At 40.4% G+C, this 24,414-nt stretch overlaps 1 protein-coding gene across 3 annotated transcripts in view; it reads left to right on the plus strand.

Annotated features, from left to right (window-relative positions):
- The window catches only part of jakmip3 (Janus kinase and microtubule interacting protein 3), a 377,671-nt gene that overhangs the window by 348,200 nt on the left and 5,057 nt on the right, over nt 1–24,414 (plus strand). For 2 of the 3 annotated variants that reach the window (XR_015760934.1, XR_015760936.1), the window contains 2 exons: nt 17,699–18,122; nt 20,495–21,102. The exons of the other annotated variant lie outside the window; for it this stretch is intronic. The gene's annotated coding sequence lies outside the window, so the exon portion shown is untranslated. Of the gene's footprint in view, nt 1–17,698; nt 18,123–20,494; nt 21,103–24,414 lie in introns of those variants that run through there. 3 annotated transcript variants of the gene reach the window in all.

Below are 24,414 nucleotides of genomic sequence, written 5' to 3' on the forward strand. Positions count from 1 at the left end.
TAGCACTACTGCCTCATAGTGCCAGGGACCCGGGTTCAATTCCAGCCTCGGGCGACTCTCTGTGTGGAGTTTGCACATTCTCCCCATGTCAGCGTGGGTTTCATCTGGGTGTTCCGGTTTCCTCCCACACTCCAAAGATGTGCAGGTCAGGTGAATTGGCCATGCTAAATTGCTCATAGTGATAGGTGAATTAGTAGGGAGTAGGGGAATGGGTCTGGGTGGGTTACTCTTTGGAGGGTCGTTGTGGACTTGTTGGGCCGAAGGGCCTGTTTCCACATTGTAGGGAATCTAATCTAATCTAAAAAGATATGTGTGGAGTTAAAGTGGGAGGCTAAGGGGATTGGGGGTGACAGATAAAGAGTTCAGCTGCAGGGTTGGGGCAGAAATAGAGAAAGAGAGGAAACTGTGGATTTTTTGGGAGAGATAGAGAAATGCAGCCTGTCAGGGTTAGGGAAGAAGGGAGAAAGATAAGGAAGGCTGCAGGGATGAGCAGCAGGGAATGAAAACAGATCCTGGGGGGCAGAAGGGAAGAGAGAGTGGGAGGCTGTATGATTCAGGAAGAAAAGTGGAAGCTGTTGAGGGTCAGTAAAAGGAGAAGCTGTAGGGGTGGGGCAGATGAAAGAAGTTGCAGGAGGAGGAAGAAGGAGGCTGCAAGGGAGAGGCAGAGAGAGTTTGTAAAAAGAAGGTTGCAAGTCTAGGCAGAGAAGGGATGCTGTAAAGTGGGGATCTAAAGAGAAGGAATGTACAAAAGATAATAATTAGTTTTAAACATTTTAACAATGGAATATTCAACTAACCAGGAGTCAGGAAAACTGGAAATCACCAAGGTAGTTAATTCCTTGCAAACGAGTGTGGAATTTCTAGCTTAAGGCTACCTATGTTCAAAAATTACTATATTTAGAGGTGGGAGAGTGTGGCATTATAATGAACGCTACTGTAATGATCACTGTCAATTGATAGATTTAATTCTGAGATAAAGTGAAAAGTGAAACTGCCCTTTTAAAATATTCCAGTTTTATGTATATGCTGTGGAAAGTGCATGAGCTGTCATCTTGCCAATCTAGGTGAGGGATATTTTGGGTTATTTTTTCTATAAGTGTGTCTGTTATCTTGGGGGAAGAAATTGCTGCTATGTTATGCCCATTAATTGTGTGAATTTTAAATACTATGTAATGTAAGAAATGAACACTTTTTTATTTTGTGTTGTGGCTTTAAGTTTAATGGTGAGTTGTTAATTATAAAGAATATCGATGGAATTTTCTAATTCTGCTTCTGTGTGAGTCCAGCCCCTCACGTGTCAACACAAATACAGAAGATATTATTATTTTTATGTAGCTGCATCACTGAATAGTTAGTGCTAATGAAAATATAGTCCCTGAAAATTAGAAAGTTACCCCTGAAAATCTCAAGAAGAGCACTTGAGTGGGGTGGGGGGTGGGGGAGGGGGTATTGACTCTTTTTCCCTATTCTGAAGCATGTTTAAAGGTGGGAGAATGGAGATGAGATCAGGAAATAAGGGACCTAGAAACAGGAGAAGCAGCAGGGCTCAAGATTTCCTAGCCGTGCCAAAGGCTATCGGTTTGTTTTTAATGAGTTTGAGTTAGTTTGCTCCATGAAGTGTGAATTGCTGATGTTTCATTCTCAGTTTCTGTTGGGGCTTTGGGTATGCACAATTGTTTACTCTCGATGGACCCTCTTGTGCAATAATTCATCATAAATGTTGTTTTGTCAGTGTGCATTTCAGCATGCGCCCAACCAGGGACCCATTTTTTGGTAACCTTCTAACTTTATTTCAACCTGCGAAACATGACTGTGTTTGTCTTGCTGTGCACTCGGTTCTGATCCTGGATCCTGTTCAATAAATAACAATGATCTGAGCACCCTTGGTATGCACAATCCCCTAAAATAAATCCGTCACATTTATGTTTCATTTCCACTTACCCTGAGGTGCTGATTGACCTTCTCATCAAACTGATATGATTCTTGTGATAATGATGTTTCTGTGATGGTCATTTCATGGCACTTATTTACAACAAGATGGCTTTCTAGACTATTTCAGAAGGAAATAAGTATCAGTTGCATAATTTGCGACTACAGTCACATGCAGACCAAAACATGGTAAGGGTGGCTGACCCTTATCCTAAGGCATGTGCCTTAGAAACTTTTGGGATTTTGTTACAATGCACAAACTTATTTTATGTTGCTTGCCTCAAGTTACCATGTTTACTGAAAACAGATGGATGAACAAGTGTAAAGAACAATTCCAGGAATTAGAGGTGAATGCACTAAGTATGCTGTTTATAGACTAATAACAGATCCCTATTCCACTGAATAATATTAAAACTTTCTTCTCCCCTCGCTACTAGCCAACACCAAACACGAAATTTAGCAGCTTCAGTCAGGTGATGGGTTCAGAGTTGGAAAAATGATTCCCCATTCATTGGGTGGAGGGGGCTGACCTAATGCTCTCAGGAGATAGGTTGACTCCCTTAAAATGATGATGAGTCTATTTGTCATGTTATCCTGTTGTTGGGACTTTCAATGTGGATGGCTGGGGTCCTCAGGTCTGCATCCCCACTTTGAAGATTTCAAACTCCCCCCACCAACCTCTCCTGCACACCTCAGGACTGGAATGGATCAGCAGAACCATAATCCTGCTGGGATCACTCCCCTCTCCATCTGATTGACCTCCTTCCCCCAACTCCTTCACCAAGTTCCATCCCTCCCCTAGGATCAACCTCATCCCCTCACTTATATCAATTGAACCCTCCTCCCAGTCCAGAATTTTGTTCACTCTCGTACCTTATCCAGCCAGTTTCATTATTGATTTGTTCCCCATCCCTTTCAACCAGGCTTGAACTCCTTTGTAATATCAGACATCTGCTGTACTCTCTTCGTGTTACAGGAGTATCCTCATCTTTGTATTACCCAGACTTAATGAACAGTAAACCACAACCCACCTTACCTTGCCCCTTAGTGAGTCAGAGGTTCAAATCCAGGCCCAGGAATTCTTCAACAAACTAAACCTTGCTCAGTTCTATTGTAGGCGTGTGTAAGGCCAACCTCTACCAACAGAATAGAAAGTTGCCAACTACTTCTTTCCTGACTGGATCTACAGGTCTCTTTGTTCTAAAATAGTGGAAGAAAACCATGAGGTACTCCAGTGCGAAGAGATTCTCTTAATGCATGATAGTAATCAGGTACAAGTCTGATTGGTGAGGTAGACATTATTACACAGACTATGAACTGAACGTTTTTCATTTTTGAGTCTCATTTGCGAGGAATTTATCAGAGCATTTCCTGCCATGGCCTAAGGCATCTTTTATCCTGCAGTTTTCCAATACTCACATCATTTATTATGCTTCAGGGCTTCACACTCCTTTCCTGTTCAATTGAGAGTTCACAGAGCTAGAGATGCTCATCACTGTGAGGACCTTTCACAACTCTCTCATAATCAATCCCTGGATCCACAGCACTTCGAACACCAAAGCTTGACCATTATGAGTGAGGAAGTAGCCCGAAAAGGGAAGCTGGCACTATGATTCACCAGCAGGGCCTGGTAATGGAGAGAAAGGTTGTCCTCTTTTTTCCAGACCACCAAAGAAGGCCATGGCATCAGACACTACCAGCTGGACAGAGGTAGCCAACAGGGTCAGTGCTGGAAAGAAACACATAACAATGGAGGTCTCTGTGAGCTCCTGCCCTCTGCAAGGCTAATTGCTAACATTTTCTGTCAGACTCAACGTAACTCTGCTGCTAGAGACATCTCCAACCAAATCTAATTGTTTAGCACTCTCACGTTTGCTTGCAGTATCTGCACTTGAACTCTCACCCATCTCATTCCTCCGCACCTATTCACCCTTCCTGTCCCCTGCTCTTCTTACGCCCTCACTAGGGACTCTTCACCAAGTTTCTTGCTGCTGCACTGCCACTTACATCATTCCACTGACATTCATTTCACTTATTTGTGGCCTCATTCATGTTGATGTTGATATCCTCACTCCCTGTTGGGTGAAAGTGTTTGCACTGGTTGGAGAGAATTGAAACCATTCATGTTGGAATGCCGATCCCTCCATGTCAAGATAACCAAGTAAGCTTCACGGTGCTGCTGTGCAATTATCATCACTCTAAACATATTCTTAATATACTCTCTTCTCTTGTGCAGACACAAGCAGCACCCACATGCCCTCTGATCCAGAGGGCAACGCCACACCTCATCAGCTCCTCTTCCAGTTCTGAGGAAGACGATACAGATTCCCTCAGAAGATGCACAGCCATGTCTTTCTCCTGCACCTTCCACCAGCTCAGAGACTGTCACCCCAGTGATCGAGCGCACAATCTGGTGAGCCACATCTGCACAGACTATTGAGGAAATAAAAGTCACTCGCACTCGGGAGGCTGCCAAGAGCAGACAATGGGTCATCCCCAACGTGATAGGCGTCACTAACTTTGTCTAAATGCAGAAAAAAGACATCAGGCACAGTAGGCAAGTTTATCAGAGACCCACTGTAAACTGGTATTGTGTACTATATTCTTGGTGGGTGCTATGGAAAATCAGGTCCAGCAGAACACTCAGTGGCTGCTGAAAATGCACTTAGATTAGCACTCCATCACTTCAGTTATTGGTGCTAAGCATCAACGTCAAGGCAACAGGGCAAGGGGCACCTCAGCCTCATTCCAGGTTCGCCTTCCTCTCCGGGAGACAGAGTGATGTCAGAGGATACCTCATACAAAGGAGTAATCCTTCACACAAGCCTCTCTGCAGTCTCCTTTCAGTATACTCCAAATGTACCCAATCTCTTCCTCCTTCGCCCGACCTGTGATCCCATAGAAGTTGCAGCTGAGGAAGGAAACCCTGGTTCTGGGCAGGATACTCTTGGCATATCTGGCTTTCTCGACACAAATCCCTCCTGGGTTGTCCACACAAAGCTATCAGGTCATCTGCAGAGCAGGCTGCATCCACCCATACTGCACCAAGAGGAAGTGTGAGGGCAATGAGAAATAAATGCTCTAAGGATACATCCATGGTATGGGTGAGACTGCATTGGAAATGCACTTTCATATCGATAAATATATATTCATTTTAATTCATCACATGCATTTGACTGTACATTTAACTGCTGGTTCTGGTTACATGGCTACCAGGTCAGAATTAAGCAGCTTCTTCCTTCGTCCCAAGTAGGGTGGGAGTTATATCTGTGAGGTACTGCTCATCCATGAGAAGCAAGCTGGATTGCAGCAGATTTCAGAAATCCATCAACATTTTTGTTTATTAGTGCAGCAAAATTTAGCACTTTACTGCAGAGATCACTGAGGCTGAAATGAGTGAGAAAGCTCTGTAATAGATCATCCCTCCACCCCTGCCTCACGTTCATGACAATTTTGTACATTTGAATACATGATTATTCATCAGAACACACTTCTCCAGAGGCAAAGCTTCATTCCACCATTGTGTCTTATCAGACAGCACACACTTACTTCAGAATGCGTAATGTCTAATGCTCCATTAAGGTGAAAAATCTGCCCCCTAACATAAACATGTCCATCCCACCCCCACAGACAAAAGGTAACTTATTTCAGCTACAATGAATGCATTGACAGCTATTTTTCATCTTTAGTTTGCAGATGAGGTTTGCTGGAACATGATGTGCTTTCCAGATCGCACTCTCCCGAGAATGAATTCCAGATTCTGCTTTAAACTTGTTTCCCACCTCACACACGCTCAAACACATGTAATATTTTCCATTGCATTCTCTGTCAACCCCTTTTAGGATCCCCGTGTTCCTGCCCAACCCCTTTTATTTGATAATGAATTAGCCCTATTTTCCTACTCAACCCCTGCCTACTGCATTTCAACTCCTACTATCACTATCCACTGTCCCCCATTGAAGCCATAGGAATGCTGACTCGTGAAAACACTCCCGCAGTACCCCATGCACTCCTATCCTTTGTATTTGGAATTTCTCACCCTTCACAGTCATTATCTCCCTGTGTCCCAGTGTAATAGCCCTCATACACTTGCAATTTCCCACTTTTCCCAACACAGTATAGACTGCTCCTTAATACCCTTGCCTTGAAGTTTACTGACCAAAGCCACAGTACTGACCATGCCTCCCTCACCAAAGACTGACTTGTGACTTGGCATGGCCTAGCCCATGGACTGATGTCTCTGTAGCTCCCTACTGACTTACCTTTACTGATCTGGACTGATCTGGATCTACGGGATTGACAATAACATAATGCCAGGATTATAAGGGCACGAATCCCAGACTTTGATTGAAGCATCAAACTGACCAAGGCCAATCCCCTGAACTGAGACTGGATAATAGCCTTGACTAATTTTGACCACAAGCTGTATAAACCTGATTGAGGACTACTCCCTTAGGCTTTGAAACATGGTCATTAGGTTGAAGCACATGCTGTATGTTTGCTGCATAAGCTGCTTGCACATGTTGAGGGTACGACATTGATACACCACGTTGGTTATCATGACAATCTGTCTCGCTTTCTGTCTGTCTTGAGAAGCGAGATGAGTCGGAAATGCTGTTAGCTTATACATTCTGAATGAAGCGCAAGATGCTAAAAGGAAAGGCAGATATGCTGAGTGTCCAAGTAACCGCAAAGTGAATGAGTGATAAAGGAAGCTAAGAGTCCTGCAATGTGTAACTGCATAAGATGGTGCTTGCCTCCGTGTGCACTGAGAAGACCTGACAAGATTATTGCAATATATTGTGCCAGTGAGCTCCAGAATGCAGTAGTAAAGTTCAGGTGTCTTCTGAGTAAGTCCAAGATGGATCTTGATGAGTGAGGCTGGTGTCTTGCTGTTGCTCACTTTGTGGATGATGGATAGAGAAGTCACTGCCATAGAGCAAACCATGACATCTTGTTAGCATAAATTAAACATGGAGGCTGGGAAAGTAAATGGTGATCTTCATCTACCAGGTAACCATGCAAATTCTCAAGTCAGGAATTGGTCCATCTAACTTCTCACCAGAGCCTGGAAGAATAACCAAATTGTGTACAAATGAGGCAAGATTAACTAACTGAGATGCAAATGCATAGGAGTAAGTGTCTCCCCCCCCCCCCCCCCCATTTACTGCAACATGCTTATAAAATCCCTGAAGTGCAGATAGAGGCTATTTGGCCCATCAAGCCTTCACTGACCCTCCAAAGAGGATCCCACCCAGACACACACATACCACATTTACCAAGGCTAACCCATCTAGCCTACATATTCCTGGACACGAATGTGTAAGCTCCACACAGTCACCTGAGGCTGGAATCGAACCTGGATCCCTGGCACTGTAAGGCAGCAGTGCTAACCATTATGCTGCCCATTTATCCATTCTGATTTATTAGATCATTAAGGGGCAATTCAAGCTTTATTTGACATCAAGAACATTAACTTTTCACTCTAGCCATATTTTCCCAAGTTTCCCATTGTCTGTGCCACTCAAGCTGGGAAATCTCTGACCTCTGAGAAGATGTAGACGGGAGGTCTTTGTCCAGAACTGCCCTTCTCCAATCAAGTCATTATGACATCATCTAATTGGGTGGAATTTAAAGCAGTCTACAGCATTAGCCCTTTCACAACTGTTACATTATACAATATATTCTTCCTTCTAATGTTGCCAAGCTTCACCTCCACAATGCCCTGGTTTCTATCCTAGAGTGCTATCAGATCAAAACATCCTGCTTTATCATAAGAAATATTCAACCTTGTTAAAGGTAAATGTCGGTATTCACTTCCATAATTATTGCATGTGTTAATTTTTGAGTTGGCATCAGGCTCCCTCTTGAAGTTTGCTTTGCATTTTGATGTACAGTATAATGTGCAATCTGTCATCCTTAACACAATACCTTGCAAGAGGAAGAATTGTTCATTAGTTATCAGGATAGATTGATGGCTTGATGAGATCCTGGTTGCATTGAAGTTCCTTAGACTACATCCAGCCCATGGTTGACTGTTGCTATCTCCTTTCAATCACCTCTTCCCAGGTTGGGAAAATGAATCAGCCCCTTAAGTTATTTACCTATTCTCCTTGACTCCTTACATTGAGGTTTTTCAACGCTAGTGTGTCAGCATTGCTTTCTACACTGTGTAAAACTAAATTTTACCACATTTTTGATGAATATCTCTTTGCCATTGATCTTCCCCATGCTATCTGCAAAACAGCAATCATTATAAAGCACTTTAATACAGACATCAAAGCTGGAATCAGCCAGATTTCGTGGTTGGCAAATAGCAGTTGTTCAAAGCACCAATTTTGCAGAAAACATGTCAAGACATTCAGGATAGCTTAAACAAAATCTGTAAGCCGACTTTAAACGTGAATTGGAGAAAATCAAATCTTTTTAGCATGTAAAATACTGGATAACAATCTGACCAAAATGAAGACTAAGTAAAGGAACTTCACAATAAATATGAGGGAAAAGCATTGGTTGCATGAAGAAGCAAAGTTCCTTGCTTCTTAATAAAGTTTAATGGTAGAAGATAAATAATGTAGATATTGTGGCCAAAATTTTCCCTTTGGAGACGGGACTCAGGAATTGAGATGAATTTTAATGCTGCAATTTTGTTTCCATCCTGGCATTGCCTGCAGCTGAGCTCTTCATGTTTTGGAAGTTGGGAGGGCTGTGAGTCAGAAGCAGCCATGTTGAAACACACATCTGTTTCTAGAAAAAAAATTCAGTCTATAATGGTGTACGTAGAGACATGTAAAGACGCACTCGCCCTCTACTCTTGCCTCACTTACCTCCTCACTCCCCTCCACCCTTTCACCCCTTCCCTCATTCTCTTCCCACAGTCCACACTACAGATAGAAGTTAGACACTTCAAAATAACATTTATGAGATGTCAAAGTAAAATGCATCTCTTGATGTGCACTCCAAACTTTGTCTCTGATGAAACTGATAAATCTGTCAAGCCTATCAAATTCACCCTCCCGTATAGCTAATAAACATATTCAATACTGAAGAATTTTTAGTGCTTTTGGAGGCAGTCAAAAGCTCATGCATATGTCAAAGCTTACAAAAAGCAACCCTAAATGGCTGTGCTGAACTGCTCTGAATAAATCAAAGGAATGGGAAAAATTTAAACAATGAGCTAAACAATGTAGTCACGCAGGCTTAGTTTTCAGAATTATAAAATGCACTTCAGTACTTTATCCAGTGGAGCATCTATTCTAATACATAGTATTGATCTTTGATTTGACAGTTGTTAGAAGTAGCAACCTGGCAACTAATTGTGACTTTATATTTTCCAGTCAGAGTACTATCAGCACTTGCCTTATGATACACTGACACAACTCAGGCTACAGAATGCAACACAATGTTAACTCATTTTTATACTCTTTCCACCTTCAATTCAAGCTGCACATCTCCTTCTCCAAGTATGATTTCAGAGAACATGTAACCGTACCCATCTCCATGAAAATTAAGGAGGTTCTGAAATGCCTACTTCTACATTGAAATAATCAACTTCTAAATAGAATCATGTTGGGTTCATGGCCTGTCCCTCTTGCTGAAAAGGCCAGAGATGAACTTAGATGTGGGGCTCCCCCGACTGCCATTAAGCGGCCATTATTTTCCTAATACAGGAATTGCTCCAATACAGGACCATAAATTTCCAAATCATATTTTTGAAGCCACAGATTTTTCAGTTTGAGTAAAATCTATATTATTTTCCTGAAGCAAAACCTACAAAGCAAGCAAACAGCTTTCAAAAATGCTTCACTGCTACAAATGGTTTTGGATATCTGGAACTTATGAATGGTATTATATAAATATAAGTTTGGTCTTTCTTTTTCCCTTGGCAGTCATGCCTTAACATCAGAAATTCTATTCTGAACTACATTAGAGCCTCCATTATCTGAAGGAGATGGACGGGGAGTATTTTGTTCAGATAATTATCATTCGGAAAATCGATCTGATTGTAAACAAGTGGTAATTTATGCGTGCCGGTTATCCGAATATTTCTCGGTTATCTGGCAATGCATGCCATAAGGCTGTTTAACTGATAACTGAATGCTGAGTTACTGATAACTAAATGCTGAGTTGCTTAATGCCATTTTTACAGGACCTTGAGATCTTGTTCGGATTAATCTGAAGTTTGGATAATTGATGTTCGGATAATCGAGGTTGCACGGTACTTTTGAACAACAGCCCAAGACATCTATTCGTTTTTGAAATAAACATAATGAGCCTTAATTTGGACAGGTCAAGATTTTTTTTATGCTCTACATGCTGACCCTGCCAGAGAATTCTGTGATAGTGGATCCCATATGCTCCCTTGAGAGCACTCTCCATTCACTCTGCACAAACACACCACAACCCAAATGTCTGGTCAGACACTCTGCTCCCAGATCTTTTTTAGAAAATCAATGGATATTTTTTCCATCCATTTCAACTTAACAAGGAAGACACTTGGCAAGGCAGACACCTGGTAGAGTTGTTACAGAATGTGAGCCGAACCCTGAGCACTATTTAGACCAACATATTTGTCCATTAAGTGCAGACTGCGTGAAAATACATATTGAAATGTCATGCTGTTTTAAGCTGCAGTAAGTCTCCCACCTTTGTGCCAATGTGACACACTTGCAAGGTCCACATTGCTTTAAAATTAGCAATTTAACTCAAGTACTAGATTCCAATAATCCCACTCTGTTACAGCCTTTGTCCCAATCAATGTTGGTGGAACTTCAGCCTGAGTAATCTTCTCTCTCATAGCATAAATGCAGAATTAATGATGGGTGAGATTGATATGTCTGCTGAACAAATGTTTCAAGCAATATAGTATCACCCAAAAAAAAAGTGTGTGCAATTAGACTAACCATCATCAAATCCTCTGTCACAGTTGCTAAGGCAGTGGTACCTTAATAGACTATTATATGTTGCAGGCAAGTGATATTACAAGGTCAGATTGAGGTCATGCTTGGTTGCTAAGCAAACTTGAACGTAAAAAAAATCATACTGAAATAGGCAGGCCAAGTTCCAGAAGTAAATTTTACTGAGCATAGAGACAAAGTAGGCAGACCATGGCATTAGGCATATGCTGTAACCTAAAGCTTTGAGATTTCCAATGATTCATTAATATGTGCTTTGCAATAAAGTTGTTGCATTGTGGATTTTCTTTTCCTAATCAAGTTCAGAAAATACTTGGTCACTTGGGAGTGAAGCAGACAGTAACCTAATTGATGGTTTGTGTGATGCCATAAACCATGAGCGTAAAGGCTCAAGATTTGATTACAACACAAGAGTCTTGCTAGCTGCTATTATTTATAACCTAGATCAATGTTTTTACATGGCTTTTATTAAATTCTTGCCTTAGCATTTGCTGTAACTGCAGACACCAGCTGTGTCCTCAGTATATGGGTAAAACTCATACAAGAACTCTGACTTCATTATTGTGCAATTATTGAGAAATAATCTGGCATTATTTAAAGAAGTGATAATCTACACAGTTACACATTAGAAAGATATAAAAATAATTCTTCTCACGCAGAATGGGAAATCAGGGACAGAGGTTAGCACATTCAATTTTGGTGCTCCAGATATTCATCAATCACTGAAATTGTCAAGCAAAGCTTTGTAGTTATATTTTGGCCTGGAAATTATACTGTGGAAATAATTGTGTTACGAATGCTTGGCAATTCCTTAGACAAGTCCAGAAATATTTGGACAATCAAATTTTAAAACGTTAATCCTTTCATTTCAATAGCCAAGAAGGAATAGCTTGAAAACATATTCAGAATTATTGTGTTAACATCTGAATGGATTAGTTTAAAAGACTTTGCTATCATACATCAGTACAGCCAAGCATTATTTTTAAACTGTAGATATTTTACAAGGCAAATTTCATAAGTGTTCAGAGTGACCATTCACTGACTACTGGTAGCATGGTCTTAACTTGTATTGCCTGATGACCTTGTAAACTTGACCAACTATTAAAGAATAGAACAGGAGAAAGATATGTGGAACAATGGGACTAGTATTGTTTCCACATTTCCTATGATTTTAGGCAATATTTTTCTACTTGGTAAATAAAGTGAAAGAGTTTTAGGTAATAGAGTATCTGTAACAGTTTTGCTTTATTCATTACAATAATAGCATTCACCTAAAATTAGCACAGAATACTTGTTATTTCTGTGGCTTAGGTCATTCAGTAAATTACATCTATGAGGATAACCTAACATACATGTTATCCATATTTAGTAAAGACACAGATAGATAAGATAAAGATGCAGACAGCTTAATAGGTATAGAAATAAAGAGCATTTCAGGAACCATAAATAAAGCATGAATTTATTTCAGGCATTAAATATGGCATTTGAGACACAATGGTATGACTTTTCCAATGAACTTTGAGAGTTTGACATTTAGCATATGGGTGTTATGAACTTGCCCACGTTGCCTGCACATCCACCAGTACAATCTTCGTGATGGCAGCTTTCTAATTGGCTGCTTTCATGTAGGCTGTCCAAATAAAGATGGTGAGCAGTCTTCATGACAGAAGAACCAAGCTGGCAATCCCACCAGATCAAACAAGCATTGCTGAGGTATCCAGGTGAGTGAGAGCCCACCCCAACTTTGCTACCCTTCCAGAGGAGTAGTGATGGACATGTTATAGATGTTCAGCCCCTCTGGTTCTTCATTTGTGTGTGGAGCATGAACTCCAATAGCCTGTCACTATGGAAGCTGCCTCCATTAAGTTGGTGGTCTCCATATTCAACAGGCAAAAGGGTGCATGATGATTCCTCAGTGATGCCTTAGTACTCCCTTATAGTAGCTTACTGCCCCCTTCTGTGGAGTAAGGAGCTGACTGAGATCCCAGCCTGTGTCTGGGCAAGTATCCCAGAGGTGGGAATGCATTGTTGAGCTATATCGATGTCACTTCACCTTGTTTTCCCTTCACCATTCCACCCAAAGATGACACCAGCCTCATTATATTGAGACCTACTATTAAACCCAAAAAATATTTGTACTTGAGACCAAACTTTGAATGTAATGTTATAAAAGCTGTGAAGAGGCAGCTAGATGCAAACGATGCATTACACTGAGCAACTATTCCAATATTTCTTTGTGCTCTTTAAAATATTTATTTTTCAAGTAACCCCAATACTAACATCACAAATCATTAAGAGCATACAGCAATGGGAAGAAGGAAATAACTCCAGATACATTATTTTAATAAATTAACTCTTAAAAATCACAAAAGTAATTTTAACTAATTGTTTGGGAGGTGAAAGTTAAAGGCTGACTACCCAATATGGGTGTTTGTGGAAAATGGTGTCATGATTATTTTTAGCTATTCTGAGTGAGAACAAAATGCAAAATATTCACATTTTGTCTTTAAGAGTTTCATGATGAGTGGAAAAGTGATATCTAACAAGGATAATTAAATCACCTTTTTAGCTCTTTTACACAAAGTAAAGCAATATGTGGCTATTGTGCCATTGTTCTGGTTTGATTTGACAGTTTCCCAGCAGTTTTTATGTCTTCTGCTATTTACTAACCGACACAGTTAACTCAAGCCATTACCAAAGGCGCAAATATATTTTTAAAAATTTAAAAGCTGTAATATGACATAAAGGAAAAGACTTCTTTTCAGTGTTGTTAAATATAAAGAAATTTGCATTCTTTAATTTCAAAAGGCAGTTACATGGATTTAATTTAAGTGACAGTAAAGTCATCAAGGGTCATTGTGAGAGAAATGTAAAATGATCCATTTATGATGGTGGTGTTAAATTCTCACAACCATATGGTGCCCAAACCTGCTGTAACCCACAAGAGGGTTTATTGAGTGGACAGATGGACCCTGATAGACAGCCTCCCTAAAGCCATCTGCTGAAACTAGTTTGGAATTGCTGTGACAATGCCTGATGCATTGATCATTAACCCTATTCTAACATTGTGGCAAAGCAATGATTAATGTGAAATCTAATCCGCAGGACACAAATCAGTTTATCAATCTACTTTTATAGGTCTTCCAGAGACAGTAGACACACCATGTGTCCAGTGCACCATGCAAGACCCTAGAAGGGATAGGAGGAAATATATAATTGGTAGTTACCAATCCATCTTTTTAATTGTGTGAAAAGTACAAATGATGAGCTCTAATAAGAAAATAATATGTTAAAATGTCAATTAAAAATCACAAATACTCTTAACTATTTATGAGTGGTATCCATAATTGTTAGTTTTTCTTTGTCATGAGTATGTAAAAAGCATCCTAGTGTCTAACTCCGACTGATTGATTCTTGATAGGTGTAATCTTTGGGCAGGCTGGGTCTCTCTGTCTTGAAAAGAGAAGGTTGAGGGGTCAATAAATGACATTTCTAAATGTATCAACCACTTAGAGGGAACAGACACAGAGGGCTGGATTTTCCTGGTTTCATGGAGATAGAAAAGAGGTTAGGAAAATAGGGCAAGCTGTGTCAGAAAGTTCCCTGACACATGGCCACTTCTAGGGTTGTGTCCTGGTGGGTGGGGAGGGGAACAGCCCACTGAAGCTGGCAGCCAATTAAGGTAACCTTGACCCTGCTTAGGTACACTTTGCAATTGTGGTGTCTTCTCAGATGCTGCCTGACCTGGTGCGTTTTCCAGTGCCGTGCTTTATCAACTCTCTTTTGCAATAGAGTCAGCAATTTTCCAAAGTCAAAGTGGCTCTGCCTGTAGGTATATAGGCCACCATCTCACTGAAGATGGACTCCAGCAGCAGGTTGCATGGCTTAATGGTAACAACTTAGGGACCAAAGGCTTCTGCCTCATTCATCACTGTTTTTAGTAAAGGATTTTCCTTCCATCCCAAATATTCTGCCTGCTTCGAACATCTTTCTTTTTGATTTCTCTTGCCAACATCAGCAGCACCTGGTGGGTCTGCCAGTCTGATATCATGGTGGGGTATCTGAATCAGCCTGTGCTGCATCATCCACCCCTTGCCATGAATTGGAGGAAGCTCCCAGAAGCAACTTCCTAGTTGACAGTGTCCCCAAAGATTTGGACCAGTTTCCTTCCACAGCCACTCTGTATTGTCAATCTGAATTGATCAGCATGCAATATTGCACAAACTCCAGAAGAAATAAATTCTTATCAAGCACGTAGAACCTCCAGATCTAAACACATCCTGGAGTTGACAATATTTTGCCTGCCATAGTGATGTTCACAGGGAAGATTGAGACAAGCGAATGTGGAATGATTATTTTGTTGACCATGATGAATAGTTGTGTGGAAAGAGCTCAGTTCTTACATCAATTGCATTCAGTTGGATTCAGCTGATTCAATTATAGCGTCGTACGGTGCAAAAAGGGCCCCTCGGCCCATTGAGTCTGCAACGACAATAACTACCATTAAAGGTGCACTAATCCCAATTTCCTGCACTTGCCCGTATCCTTGAATACTATGATATCTAAAGTGCTCATCCAAATATTTTGTAAAGATTGTAAGGTTTCTGGCCTCCACTACCTTTGCAGGCAGTACATTCCAGATTCCTACCACCCTCAGATTAGATGGCTTCTGTGACACATTGATAATGCCTCTTCCTCTGAGCCAGGAGGCCTGGTTTCAAGGTCCCACCTACTCCAGTGGTATGTATTAAAGTTGCTGACCAAGTTGATTATTTTTCTTTTATATGCAGAAATGGTATCACACACAAGCAAATGGCTTTTTTCGCCACCAAATCACAAGCCAATTTTCACCTCAAATCATCACCATTAAATCACTATGCAATAACACCAAAGATTAGGGACTGACCAGGTTGATGAGAAAATATCTGATATCAACGTTAGGTGCTTCTGGGTGCCTAGAGCAGCTGATATAAGAATTTAAAACAGCCAGCTCTCAATTTAAGCAGTAAATAAGTGTGACAAATGAGGGATCAACAGATCTGTAACCTATTAGACCTTTAAGGCTGTGTATCAGCAATTGGTTTATAGATATTTGTGTCAAAGCTGCATGTCTCCTGGAGTTAATGCAGAAAACCTTGCTCCATTCGACATTCATATGCAACATCAGGAGCAGGGATGTGCTTGGAATTCTCGTTCTGAACATTAGCACAATTTCTTTCTGAGATGAAGCCGAACCAATAAGAATAAATCAGTGTCCATGTGTGTGTTGGAAATTATTAATAATGATTGAAAAGCAACTTCTGCAGTTATAATACTTATGAGATGCTGCACACTATCTGAAGCAGTCACACAGATTCAACTTGTCATCATCTATCACATAACTTCAATGCAGTGTCAAACCAGGTTCAAGAACTCAACAGCATCATTAAACTGAATATTTTGCAACAGTGGTTGTTGCTACTGGCACACTAAAGGCATGAAACATTTACTGTTCAGGCTGAGCAAGCACATGATCTTGGAGCTCTTTCATAACAATATGAGTTTGAGTTCCAGGTTACAGTTTAACACAGTGCTGCATGCTGCAAACCACTCTGCTCCTACTTTCTCAGACCCATAACACTTCGCAAAAGAAAGCATACACTAGAATGTGAGGAAAAGCATGATTTACCAATTATGTTTACTCTTCAGTGGCTTCTCCTCAAAAATCCATGTGAAAACATTAAATGAGTGCAGGTTAGATACCTTCAATACTTTGTTCTGCAACTGCACTCATTGTGTTATTTATTTATTTATTCATTGGATGATGGTATTGCTGGCTCAGTAGCATTTACTGTCCATCTCTAATTGCTCAGAGGGCAGTTAAGAGTGAGCCACTTTGCTATGGACCAGGTGAGGATGGCAGTTTCCTTCCCTAAAGGGCATCAATGAACCAGATGGGCTCCCCCCAACAATCAGCAATGGATTCATAGTCATCATTAGACTCTTACTTCCAAATTTTTTTCAATTGCATTCTAATTCCACTATTTGCCTGGCAGGATTTGAACCTGGGTCCCTAAAACATTATCTGAATCTCTGGATTAACGGTACAGCGATATTATAACTAAGGCATTGCCTTCCCCCACTTGACTTTGTGTGAAGAATGGCGTGTTATTTTGATGTAGTATTGAATGACTACCTAGTTTCCATCTTCAAGAATAGAAAGAAAGTCAAGGGCTTGCAGAGGGAAAGCCAACAGTGGTTCAAGAAACCTGAGTGGTTATGGGTTTTGCATGTTTGCTTAACTGAGGCATGACCTTAACATCCTTCTTTCCAGTTTCCTGACCAGTCACAGAACATGGGTGCATAACAACCTGCACTTTCTTTTGGACAAATCCAATTTAAAGGAACCACAGAGCAACTCACTTTTAAGAAAGCTGCCCCTTGGTTCTTTAACATTTACTTGGAAACCATGAAGTGGACTGAGAGGGCCTGCAGATGGTAAAAGTGTGTAGCCTCAGAAACCAAACAGGACTTAGCAGCAACGGCAGGAGCAGAGTGCCTCACAGCTGGATTCAGAACCTCAAAAGTTTCATTGACCTCATTAAGGCAGGAAAAGTGAAGTGCCAAGTTCACACTTTGAATTTCCCAACAGTCTTCTGCACAACTCTCCTCAGGGTAATATACCTTGAAACTCTACCCACTCCTCTCTGTCAAGATACATCATCACATTCCCAGTTGAACTGCCACCCTTTCACATACCCACAACTTATTGCCATCTTACACCCATCCCACATGGTCACCTTCGGCAATTGTCATCATTCCATCTTCTCCACACAATCTGTTTTTCACATCCATAACTGTCTCTTTCAATACAGGAGAGATGAGTGCAGAACTCCAGGGAGAGACAGTGAACCAGTGGGTGACTATTCGACACTAGCCACCATGATCACAGTGAAGAAGGAGGAAGAGGATGCCAAGGAAAGCAGAAGATTATTCAAACCCAGGGCAATTGGCGAGGAAGAAATACTGATCTCCCAGATTCCTGATGGAGAATTACACTGTTACATAGTCCATTGAATGGGGAGCTGCTCTCCTCTGGTTCCAGATTCCAACCGAAGCCATTGAAGACTTTAGGCTTAACAATATTTAATGGCATTAATGCTAATGAACAACAGAACTGATGTACTCAAGCGATCTTCACGTTCAAGCTATTCTGCTTATTAGCAAATGTGGGAAGGATGCCAAAAGAATAATCCAAGTTGGATGGGGAATCAAAAGCAGTTTCTACAAATGCTCTGGGTAAGCAGCACTTACAATTTTATTTTGGTACATTCACAGGATGTGAGCATTACTAGATTGTCCTTGCATCACTTTTTTGAACTGCTGCAGTCCACCTGGTGTAGGTATATCCACAGTGCTGTTTTGAAGGGAGTCCCAAAATTTTGACCATGTGACAGTGGCAATTCAAATATTCTTCCAGGTCAGGATGGCATATGAATAGAAGGAAATCTTGCCAGCAGTGATGTCTCAATGTATCTGCTGTCTTCTTATAGGCGGTAGAGATTTGGGATTTGGACAGTACTGCCTCACAAGTCTTGGCAAGTTGCTGTTGTGCATCTTGTAGATGGTTCACTCTGCGCAGTAATCATTCATTTCTTGTGTGGGAAGGTGGTTGTAGATGACGTTGATTGAAGAATGTTTCTGTAGTAACCTTGAAGGCTTGTTGGCATAAATCTTGACAAGGTTGGTGGGTTTCAAACAAATATTTAGTGACCACATAGAATTTTGGATTTCTTTTCAATCATTATTTTTTTTAAATTTATTCACTCGTTGTCATTTATTCACTCACTCATTAAACATTTGAAAGGCAACTTGTGAATATTTGCTGTGTGCTAACTATTGGGTTGAAAGTTTGGAGATCTTATTTTTACTGTTCTTCCAGAGAGAAGATTACTAACTGTTACGTTTTAATATATTGCTGCACTAACCTGTGGCCTGGAGAGCCAGTGATGTTGTTGGGAACATTGCTTCCATGTTTTTAAATTGAGTCTGGAGGTTTGCAACTCAACTAATGTTGAGTAGCAAGATTTAACAAGTCGGACTGTGGTCATAAGGCAGAGCTTCTCAAAGTGGGGGTGTTGAGCTGAAATTTTGTGATCCTGAACTCTTAGGCAGGAATGATCCCTGGGGAGCTTCAACAGAATTATAACAACTGTGCTCCCTCTCTAACCTCGAAAGGGGTCAAGTGGGACAAGGTTTTGGATGCACTGTATTAAGGGAAACAGCCAGGTCAGCAGCTAAAGATCACAACACTAATATACTTTAAAATGAAAGATGGTGACATGTAAGGCTGTATGTTGGTTCTGACTACAGTAAGGTAAAATACATCAAAAAAGAACAGAAATCTATACTGATATTTTACAATTTTGTTTATTCATTCATGAGATGAGGACATCGCTGGCTAGGCCAGCATTTATTTCCCATCCTAATTGCCCAGAGGGCAGTTAAGAGTCAACCACATTGCTGTGGGTTAGGAATCATATGTAGTCCAGAATCGAGAGTGTGGCACTGGAAAAACACAGCAGGTCAGGCCACATCCGAGGAGCAGGAGAATCGCCAAAGGGCAATGAAGGATTCCTGATGAAGAGCTTATGCCTGAAACATCGATTCTCCTACTCCTCAGATGCTGCCTGACCTGTTGTGCTTTTCCAGTGCCACACTCTCGACTCTGATCTCCAGAATCTGCAGTCCTCACTTTCTCCATCATATGGAGTCCAGTCCAGGCAAGGATGACAGTTTCTTTCCCTAAAGGGCATGAGTGAACCAGATGGGTTTTTCCTGACAATAAACAATGGTTTAAGGGTTATCATTAGATTCTTAATTCCAGCTGTTTATTAAATCCAAATTCCACTATCTGCCATGGCACGGTTTGAACCTGGGTTCCTAACACATTACCTGAACCTCTGGATTAATCGTCCATTGATAATACCACTACGCCATCACCTCCCCTTAGCTCCTTGCCCTTAATGAAAAATGGTGACTTGTAAGGCTGTATGTTGAGTCTGATTAAATGTGCTTATACTTCAGTAAGGTAAAATGCATTAAAAAACAGAAATCTATACTGATACCAAAATTGTTTGATGCCCAGTTGAGCAATTTGAACACCTCAATGTTTTTAACCTGTGATTATAATTTATTGGATTTTCGACTCGGTGGGCAAAACCTGGACAGATTTGAAAGACATGTCAAATTGTAAGGCATAGAGTCCCTCCTTGTAATCTAAATAAAATACACAAATGGTCAAGTTAGATTTACTTCATGCACCTCATGATACATTTCTCCCCTATTTATTTTAATGCCTTGAAATTTATAAGAAAGTGGAAGTCTTTTCGAATAAATATATTACAAAAATAAATTTAATGTCATTTGCTATTATATTTGTGATATAAATGTATAATCAATATCCCACAAAGATGGAGTTTGCTTCATCTGTGAGTGAGGCCTGTACAGTTCACTCATGTCTGTGTGTAATTAAGGCACCCACAGTGCATAGCCACAATCCATTCTATAATCAGAGGCCTTCAGTCAAATATCTTCTATTTCCTTTTCTCAGGCATTATATATTCAATGAACTCATCTGAAATATCTTCATCTTTTTCATCTGAAAACAGAGCAGAAAACGCCAGGACAGATGTGCAGAAATTACTGGAGAAACTCAGCTCATCTGGCAGTATCTGCGGAGAGAGAAAAACAGTTAACATTTCAAGCCCAGTATGATGACTTCTTCAGAACATCTGAGCGTCCAAATCCCCTTCCTGATAGCCCTTTGTGTGAAACCTCTAGGCTTTCCACCTGCCCCGGTCCTCACCCAACCCATGTCTATATGAGCCTGTATTGCCCATCTTTCCCCAGCAGTCCCTGCCCTATAAGGTGATCATACCAGATATGGGCAAACCCTGCTTTCCACTCCTCCCATTGAAGCCAGACTGCTCTTTACTGTGGATGAACCCCCATCCCATTAATCCTGTTCCCATCCATAATTTACCATATTACCCTTACAAATACAGTTGCCCACTTCACAATTATCATTTCCCCCTCCTCACCAACCTGCAGCCCTGAAACCCCACAAATATGTTCTGAGTCTTCTTACCACAGCAGCTCCTTATAACCCCTCCAACCCCTTTTCCCCTTTGTTTCTGTGGACCAACTTCACCTCCTTAAATGACAAAGCTGGAGAGTCCTAAACCAGGAGTGCCCAGACCCTTGACTGATGCCTGTATGTCTCTCCAACTGTGTAAGCCATCCCCTTGGCCTGACTACTATGGAACTATAGGACTTATCGTGGACCCATTGCCTGGACAGCAGAGGTACAGGTGTCCTAATTAAAAACACCCTGATTAGATTCCTAACCATGGCCACACTTTTGGACTTATTTGGGAGGCTGTCCTTGACCTACTGTACCAGAACTGTCTGACTAACAGCTATCTCCATGGACATTGGCAAGGACAATGTTGCCAAGATGTTGAGATGTTTGCCATGTAAGCTTTTGACGTGATGCAGATGAGATTGACATAGCACATTGCCATACAGCAAGCTGCATGCCCCCTTGACTGAGGACTGCACCTTAAGGCAGCTTAAGTCATCAGGTACACACCCTGACCTCCGTATCAAAGGAATGCGCAGCATTTAGTTTGGTCATGGTGGATGGTACAATTGGAAACTGTTTATTATTGAGGCAAGATGAACACTTAATGAGGTAGTTAACAAAATAAAGTTACCACGTAATAATCTCACTCAATGGGCAACCTGTTGTCGAGCAGCAATCTCACATCAATACCTGTAACTTAGTACAAAGGTGCAGCAAGTTAGTTTCAATGGTGTGAAAGACCTAGCTGGACTTCCCAAATGATTCTGCCACATTTATCTCCATAGCCCACATCATTCAGACCACTATACAATTCTATGCAATGTCTTACTGTTATTTTTATCTTTTGCTATGTAATTTTCTTGATTCTTGTTAGATTATTAATGATCGTAGTTACTAACTAAAAGATGCAAGATTATTTGGTTGAATCAGACTTGTTAGCAAGCTAAACTGATCAAGTTATATTTGGGAATTTACCAGAATAAACAAAAGATATTAAAATAAGTCAAACATACATCTCACCAAACTGGTCCTAAAGCACAATTGGAACATCTTGCATTGAAATCGTGTTTAAAGCGAAATGCTCCCATGGATCATGGAGTGCAAATAATAAAAAATAATTTCTTGTTGAAAAAGAACATATGAAACATGTTTTCGGATAACTGTGAAGAGTGGCCAGATTAATGTGGTGATATGGTCATATTTTATCTTATTTCACATGCTTGAAATCACCATTTATTTACAACAATCTCATCATAAAATGCATTCACTTATTTCTTTCCCAAATTGTTTAATGTGTTGGCAGCCTTTTGGACATTATAGTTTTGTATCTTTATTTATTTTTGCATGCCTTTCTACTTTTCAACTTTCCATTAAATTATGAGTGAGAGTGAGAATTGTAAATAACTTTCCAAAACAGTTTGAACTATTATTCAGTTAATTTCAGTGAATGGGTGCAACAAAAAAAAGGCTGTCTGTTTGCCAAGAGGTCATTCCATTATAATTATGTAGATCAATTTTGTTCCACCATCAACGGTTACAAGATTGTGACTGAAGGCCACTTTGGGGAGGACAGCTTCGGAGACGAAAGAAAGTACCTCATGCCTGGGCAGTCTTTGTTGGCAATTAGTTCTCCTTGCTGAAAAATGTGTTGCTTGAAAAGCGCAGCAGGTCAGGCAGCATCCAAGGAGCAGGAGAATCGATGTTTCGGGCAAAAGCCCTTCTTCATGCCCGAAACGTCAATTCTCCTGCTCCTTGGATGCTGCCTGACCTGCTGCGCTTTTCCAGCAACACATTTTTCAGCTCTGATCTCCAGCATCTGCAGTCCTCACTTTCTCCTAATTAGCTCTCCTTGTATATTTTCACATTATATCAATTATTATGTATCTCTAGGAATAGTTTCTCTTTCAAATGTAATCAATTTTAGCTAAAAGACTGGTTAGCTAAAATACTGGTTTCCGAGAATGTTTTTTTTGTTTTTCACAGGTATTTGGATTTTCTGCTTGTCCTACTTAGAAAATAAAACTGGCCAGAAATCCAAGGAGAACTCTCCTTTGAATTAGTAAAATAGAATCCTCTTCAAATACCTAAGAAGCAAATGAGCCTCAGTTTAACATCTTATCTGAAAGATAGCATTTCTAATAGTGCATGAGTTATCTCCTCAAGTCTTTGGACTAGGAGTTTTATATCCAATCCCTTATCCAGAGTTGAAAATGTTACCATTTACTCACGTACTACAATCTTTGACTGTGTGAAACATGCCCCTAATTTTTGTAATACTACATCCTTCTATGCAAATAGATGTGCTCCTCTTACCTTGTCATTGATAAAATTGACAGCAACAGTACTACTGGTAGCTAATGTATCTGACTGTTGACCTCTAGCTGGTTCAAAGGCAATGGTCAGTTTAACACTGTTTCAGTCATGCTGTTCAATAGGCTTGTGGAAAAATGTGATCAAAGAGAAACAGGAAATAGGAACAAGAGAATGCCATTGAGCCGAGGTCACCCACTCTGCCATTTAAGATGGTCCATTCTCTGTCTCAAGATTTACAGCAGGAAACTGGGCTGCATTCAAACCACTGGGGATGGGATCTTCACAAGCCTGTCATTGATCTGAACAATGCATATGTGTAAGTGAAGCAAACCTCATATTTGTATATGGTTGTCCTCATGTTACAAGATGAAATAATCTTAAATGTGGGCCTTAGCAATTAGTAGAGTTCTGGTGCATGTTACAGCTGTTGGTGAAGCAACTCACAGTGTGGCTCAGCTTGTATAAGCATGGTTTCCATGTCAACCAACCACAGATTCAACATGCAGATAATTTAAGTCAAGAATATTTAGCTCAGATATGAATGTTTTAGTGACAAAGAGAACTATTTTTCCCAGCTTATCTTGAATTGCAGTGTCCATAATAGTTACAATAATCTATAAAAGGTACTATTCTGTGACCATCAGGTAGTTTCTGTAACTGCTTCTGCCTCATGTACAGAATTTCCCAAGCCTTTCTGACCTCAATAAAATTAGAGAATGGAATTTGTAGCTTCAAACTTTCCCTGAAAATTATTAATGTAGGAAGAGTAAATATAAATGGAACACAGGAGAGATGCTATACCTGGAATTGGGGATATCATTTTTTGCAAGACAGAGGCAATTGGACATCTGTAGCTAATGTCAAAGAGCTTGATATTGCCACAAACTGCAAAATTAGAAAGGTGTGTCAGTACTCAAGTGTTTCATTTCCAAAATCACAAGGGAAAGCAGATCTGAAAAATCAAGTTTAAAAATAAAACATTGAAATTGTAAAATTTTTGATAATAATTGTATCAGGGATTGTGTGAGAAAAACTAACTCTAATCATAATGTTTCACAGTACAATGAACGGAGAGATATTTGAAGTTATAAGTACTAGTTATAAATAACTTTATTCATTCATTCATACATA

Source organism: Chiloscyllium plagiosum, unplaced genomic scaffold (assembly GCF_037043375.1).
Source record: "Chiloscyllium plagiosum isolate Xiang-an unplaced genomic scaffold, Cpla_swu_hap1 HiC_scaffold_22, whole genome shotgun sequence".
Lineage (NCBI taxonomy): Eukaryota > Metazoa > Chordata > Chondrichthyes > Orectolobiformes > Hemiscylliidae > Chiloscyllium > Chiloscyllium plagiosum.